Here is a 6,000-nt window from a genome sequence, read left to right as displayed (position 1 = left end):
AGCCAAGCAGCCTTACGTCAATTCCGCAAGGCTGCGCTGGCCTGCCGCGAGGAGGGAGGAAACGGTCGGTTCCGCGCCGCTACGGAATTGGCGCGGCGGGCAGGCATCCACCCTACGCAGTTGGCGTAAGGCTCTCTCTCAGGTGCAGGGAGGGGGCGGGCCCACGTTGCCCGGCAGCCCCAGCCTATGGGGGCGCGGGGCGCTGTCACGTGCCCGAGCCCCGCTCGCCGCTGCGGAGCCGGAGGAGCCAGGACGGGGCCGCGGAGCCGGGACGGGGCCGCGCCGGAGGAAGCGCCGGAGCCGGCGGCGGGCGGGGTGAGGCGGGCGAGCGGCGGGGTGAGGAGCGGGGAAGGGCTCGGTGCGGCGTCCCCGAGGGGAGGCGGTCGCCGCTCCTCCCACTGCACCGGGCACTGCGGGCAGGAGGCAAGGGCAGGACACGGGGGGGAGGGGAGGCGCTGCCTGAGGGGCGGCGCGCGGTGGCGGTTGCGGGGGTCTCGGTGCCCGGAGGGGCCGCGCAGCCCCGGGGGTGGGGGGTGTGAGGAGATGGGGGGCTCGGTGCGCGCGTGCGGCCACCGCCCGCCCTTCCGCCGGCTGCGCGGCGCGTACCTGGGCGCGGGGGGCGGAGCCGCGGGCGGTCGGTGCCGCGAGGCGGGGGCCGGGTACCGAGACTGACCCCGGTGCGCGCTGATGGGGGGGGGTTCAGCTCCGTCTCTGACAGCCCGCGGTCCCCCCTCGCCGTGGCCGGGTGCTGCGAGGGGGCACGAAGTTCGCGGGAGGAGCCGTAGCCCCGGTACCTGTGCGGGGTCCCTGGTGCTGCGGGGAGGACTGGCTGTGGCTTGGTCCCGGTTGTCTCCTTCATCGTGAGTTTGCGTTGCGCTGGGGTTTGTTAATCGTTAACCCACTGGTTTTTGTGGAGGTGAGAACTTGAGTAACCGTGGAGTCACAGGCAGGCTGCTGAGAAGAGCGAAACACAAGGTTTGAATCAAAGCAAAAATATGCATTATCTAGCTAAACGTCTTATTATTTATTTAGGAGGCTCTGAAAATGGTGCCATGTGGTTTACAGAAAGTAGAAAGAAGATGTCCTGCTCCAAGCAGCTCACACAGAACACAGCAGTACAGAAACTTATCAAATGGGGGGTCCTGGATGTGTCTGAATTGGGTTTTTTCTTTAGCTGTTTGTTAATGTTTTCAACAAGTTTTATCATACTTTGTCCTGAAAACTTAGGAATTCTAAATGTTGTTAAAGTAAAGGAAAACCTATGTAGGCAGTGGAAGGTGTTCTGCTTGTGGCAGGGGAGTTGGAACCAGATGGTATTTAAGGTCCCTTCCAACCCAGACTATCCTGTGATTCTGTGCTTGCTGTCAGGAACATAAGGTATTTCAAAATCTCCAGCTCCAAAAAACGTTTGTGCAACTTAAACTAAAATAGCTGGGCTATTGAAATGAAAATAGCTAGGAAGTTGAACTTCAATTAAAATAGCTGGGCTATTGAACTTAAATTAAAATAGCTGTGTGTTCTAGTGAGCATCCGAAACCTGGCCTTCTAGGGTAAAGACAGAAAATTAAGATGAATTCCTTCATTCATGGAAGGAATGGAGGAGCAGGGATTGCTCGCAGAACATGCTCTTGTTAAAAATATGGTATCCATTTTTTGAGAGACCCAAAGGAAGCAACAGTGGAGGCAGAGAGAACCTGATGTTTGCAGGAAGGAAGGAAAGAGGATGGAATGGTGCTGTCTGTACTTGAGGGGAGGCCTTGAAAACCAGGCTTTTGGACCAGGAAAGGAGGAAGGCTGGAGAGTGTCTCTCTATAGAGGTTGTATTGCTGTATTCCTTCGTTTGCACAAGGTCATTTCTCGTGGTCTCTGAAAAGCAAAAGTGTTTTCCAAGAATTTCAATGTTCCACCTCCTAGATGGGCCATCCAACATTTGTAAAAGCTGGGTTGTAGTTATTTCCTGCCAGTGTAGGGAGGAAGAAGAAATCTGTGTCAGCAGCTGGCAGCTGGCTGTAGCTTCTACTAAATTCCTGGTCATTTTTAGGGAGTTGGACTTGCCTCTGGAAGTTCTTGGCATGTGTCATTTTCTTCTCTCTGGAATTTTCCAGTTATTTTCCTCCGCTTCATGTTGGTATAGAATGGAAGGAGAGGATGGGGAAAAGAGTGGGTAAGGATTGCTAATAGTTGGGGTTTAATGTTTTCTGTTTCTCAGAATGCTGGCATTGACAGTGCGAGTCTGGTGCTGCTTTGGCATTTCTAGTAGAATCCTTAGTCCTTGCTAATTCTCCTACTCCTGTTTTTATAAAGGGGTTTTATTTGCAAAGGTTGTTCATCCAAACTGATCATTGTTACTGAGCTGCTGATAATATTGTTGGCTCTCCACAAAAAAGGTTCTGATCAGGTGCCAGTTCTTGCTGCGGGTGGTTGACAGGCTAAATGCAAGGTAGAAATCTAGGACTTAATTTCTCTCTAGAAACACGTGTGGAGAGCTGGGGGGAGCCCCAGCTGTGACCTGCTGTGAATGTTGCTGAAGAAGTGACCAAATTCAGCTTCACTGTTTGTCCTGGAAGAAGGAATTTCAGACACAGTTGATTTCATACAAAATGAGTTGTTCGGAAGCAAATGAGAAGAAAGAGTAAGCACAAGAAGTAGTTTAAACTCTGGTGGATATGCAGATTTTGGTGACCCTTGTTTCTGACTTGAAAGCAGGTTTTTTTCCATGGGTAACATGATGCTTAAGGTTGCAGAGATCTCCTTTTGAAGCCCCTCAGTGAGTGTTCATCAAAGGCCTGTGGGTGGACTGAGATACTATTTTTTTTTCTGTTTGAACTGTGAAATCCTGTTTGGAAATTAAGGAAAAGGAATCCAAGTCACTTCACGTTGTGAAAAACCTCACTGTAGAATGGTAAAAGCTGCGCTTTTTTCCACGTTGCTTTGGAAGCAGTTGAACTTTGTAACTTGGCATGTAAATAGAGCTCTTTGAAGAGCACATCCATGGCTGGAAAGAGGAGAGAGGGAAATGCCTGGCTGGTTAACAAGCTTTTGAGTGTGTAAAAAGCCACTGTGAGTGTGTTTGTTGAAGTGTCTGTTAAAACATACAAGAAGTTTGCAGAGCCCTGCTCTGGGTTGTGGTGATGTACATACACCTAGAAGTGACCAACGTGTCCAAGTGTAAATATGGAGTTAAAAAAAGGTGGCAGTTTGTGTGTTTCTACAGCCTGGGCTGGGGAGAGCACTGGGGCAGTTGAGAGGAAGGTACCTGGGAACGTGTCAGTCATCTGAGTAAGAATGCAGAGGTTCAATCTGTACCTGACCAGTCTCAGTTTCAGTTCTTGGTGAGTTAGGATTCATGGTACATCTGGAAATGCCAACGGAGGACTTCAGCACAGCATTTTGATTTGTGTAGCTCACTTTGTATCGAGGTTGGGGGAGGGAAGACTTTTCTGTTCTGACAACATATCCACGAGGAGCACTTGGCTGATGTGGTGTCCTGGATTTGCTATAAACTGAGCACTATTGGCAAGTAAAGATGGCTTTGCCGCTGTATAGGCTGCAGTGCTGAAATCTAAAGGAAAATTCCTGTTTAAAGCAGCATGAAAACCAGTTACAGATTCAAATAGCAGAAAAATACAAGTCTCAAACACGTCTGTAGAAATCCCAGTTTGAATACATTGATTGTCCTTGCAGCATGATTTGAGAAATAGAAACTTTGTACTTCTTATTTAGGGGAACAGAAGCCTTGAGCTGATATTTTGTCTTAGAAGTGATAATTGATACAAGCTACAAGCCCAGAGACAATATTTTTTCAGTTGTGCTTCTGCATTTCTTGGCACTTGTGTAGTTTTTCCTTCTTATGTGCAAGCCTTTCACTGAGCAATGATGACAGAAAGCAGTGGCACATACACTGTGTCAGCTCACAGAGGGATAGTGTTTCTAGTTAGCTTTGCTGAAAACCTTAATTCATGTCCTTTTAAGAAAAAAAGCATGCAGAGGGGTCTTAGGAATGGTATGAGTGGGTTAGCATCAACTTCTTGTGCTTTGGCTTTTTGGGCTTTATTTTGTAGCTAAATTAGCTTATGTTTCTGGTCCTCTCACTCTAAGCACCACAGGTTGGAAGAGGACAGAGAAATCTTGGACCCTGTTCCATGCTGGTCTGTTGTCTTCATACTTTTGCTCCTCAATGCATATACTGACCTTTCTGTTAATTCCCTGTGTGGTATCGGAATGTGGACAAGGTGCTAGGTATAGGAGAAGTGTAAGAAAAGATTCAAGGTATGTCATCAGTTCTGCTGTTACCAAAAGGTATGTGAAGCATGGTACTGGGCTCCTCTCTCCCTCTTTCTCTGCTGCTAAAACCAGGAATGCTGGGACTAACACACTGTGTGGATTTTCCATGCAGCTGTGTGGGGTTGCTGTATTGCTGGGCCCCAGCACCTTTGCTGATGGGCTTTTCAAGTAATGGAGGCCATAGATTATTAAACCCTGTGTCTGTTGTTTTACTTCATTGATTTTTCTGTAACTATACAGAATTTTATAGCTTTTGGAGTAAAATATTTTCATAACATGCTGATAAATTAAAGGTGCAAATGGATTCTTGGCTATGAGGGGGCTGAGGCACTGGCACAAGGTGCCCAGAGAAGCTATGGTTGCCCCATCCTTGGCAGTGTTCAAGGCCAGGTTGGATGAGGCTTGGAGCAAGCTGCTCTAGTGGAAGGTGTCCCTGCCCGTGGCAGGGGTTGTAACTGGATGAGCTTTAAGGTCCCTTCTATGATTCTATGATGTGAAAGAGGAATAATCCTATGAAATCCACCTGCTAACTCATTTTAGGGGATCTCTTTGATTGTGGAAACTCAAGTGGTCCTACTACATGGGTTGCTTTGCATTAGTTCTCTTATGTTGTGGTTTGGCACACTATTTAAGAGCCTCAAGATGCTACTCGTCATTGACTTAACAAAATGTAAATTATATGCTATTTTACTAGGGCCTAATTTATCTGTCCTAAGGTTTGTGTACCAATAGCACTAAGCCCTTCTAACAATAATGTTTCTCTTTCATGTAATGTCTACATAAGGGAATTAAATTACTCTTAATTGCATGCTTAAAAATAAAGTAAGATTGGGGTGTGTCTGGCTATCACAGCAAATTAAATTGTGCTGCTGCTTGTTGGTTTTGTGCATTTACTCTAAATTAACTTTATTGAAAAATTAAATGTTTGAATATTGGTTGGGAGGAACGCTCTTACTAGCAGGTAACCATGAGATATCCCAGAACGAAGAAATCTTGGAAAACAGAACTGATTAACATTTTCAGACCTTAAACTTTGATGTGGTTAGTGCTGGAGAAGTGAAATGATGATTGAAGCAGAACTTGTCATTTGGCTTGACAGTAAATGAACTCAGTGTTGAGAAATTGATGCTGCATCTTAGAAATTGTCCCTTAGTAGGAACAGAAAAGAACATCTCGGTTTTAGAGGCCTTTACTTTGCTATTTCCTCTGATTCTTGGGAGGGGAGGCACTTTCACTAAACACATTTCTTGTTTGACTTGTAATACTGCAAATTCAAGTGCTAGCAGAGTGATTTAAGTATGAAGCCCTAAAGCATCTTTAGTATTGCAGGTATGATGTTACATGTGGATATTCGACTGATTATGACCCTAAACAAAATCTGCCCCTATCCTAGTTCTCAGCTGGCAGTTCCTGCCTTCCTGGAAAAGCACCAACAGGCTGCAGGTGTGGGTGATGCCCAGGCACATGAGCTCTTTGAAGCTGGTTTGGAACAAGTGTTGTGTGTTTTTAGCAATGAGCTTCGGCAAAAAAGCCACGGTAGAGGCTGAGGAGACTCGAGGCTTGAGAGCAGCATCTTTCTGGGCATGCAGTACTGCTGATTTGCTCCAGGAAGATTTTGCCACAAAACGGTTTATCCTGGTGCCAATGATACTGTGAAATTGATAGACCTTTTTTTATTCTAGATTTTAAAGAGTTCTGTAACAGTGGATTGTGGTA

General features: G+C 46.8%; 1 protein-coding gene across 4 annotated transcripts in view; it reads left to right on the top strand.

The window, feature by feature from the left end:
* The first annotated feature begins 216 nt into the window (after positions 1-216).
* The window catches only part of STRBP (spermatid perinuclear RNA binding protein), a 52,529-nt gene continuing 46,745 nt past the window's right edge, over positions 217-6,000 (top strand). For all 4 annotated transcript variants that reach the window (XM_080630534.1, XM_080630533.1, XM_080630532.1 and 1 more), the window contains exon 1: positions 217-315. The gene's annotated coding sequence lies outside the window, so the exon portion shown is untranslated. The remainder of the gene's footprint in view (positions 316-6,000) is intronic.

The sequence above is a fragment of the Psittacula echo genome (assembly GCF_963264785.1).
Source record: "Psittacula echo genome assembly, chromosome: 16".
Lineage (NCBI taxonomy): Eukaryota > Metazoa > Chordata > Aves > Psittaciformes > Psittacidae > Psittacula > Psittacula echo.
This window is presented reverse-complemented; position numbering and strand designations above follow the sequence as displayed.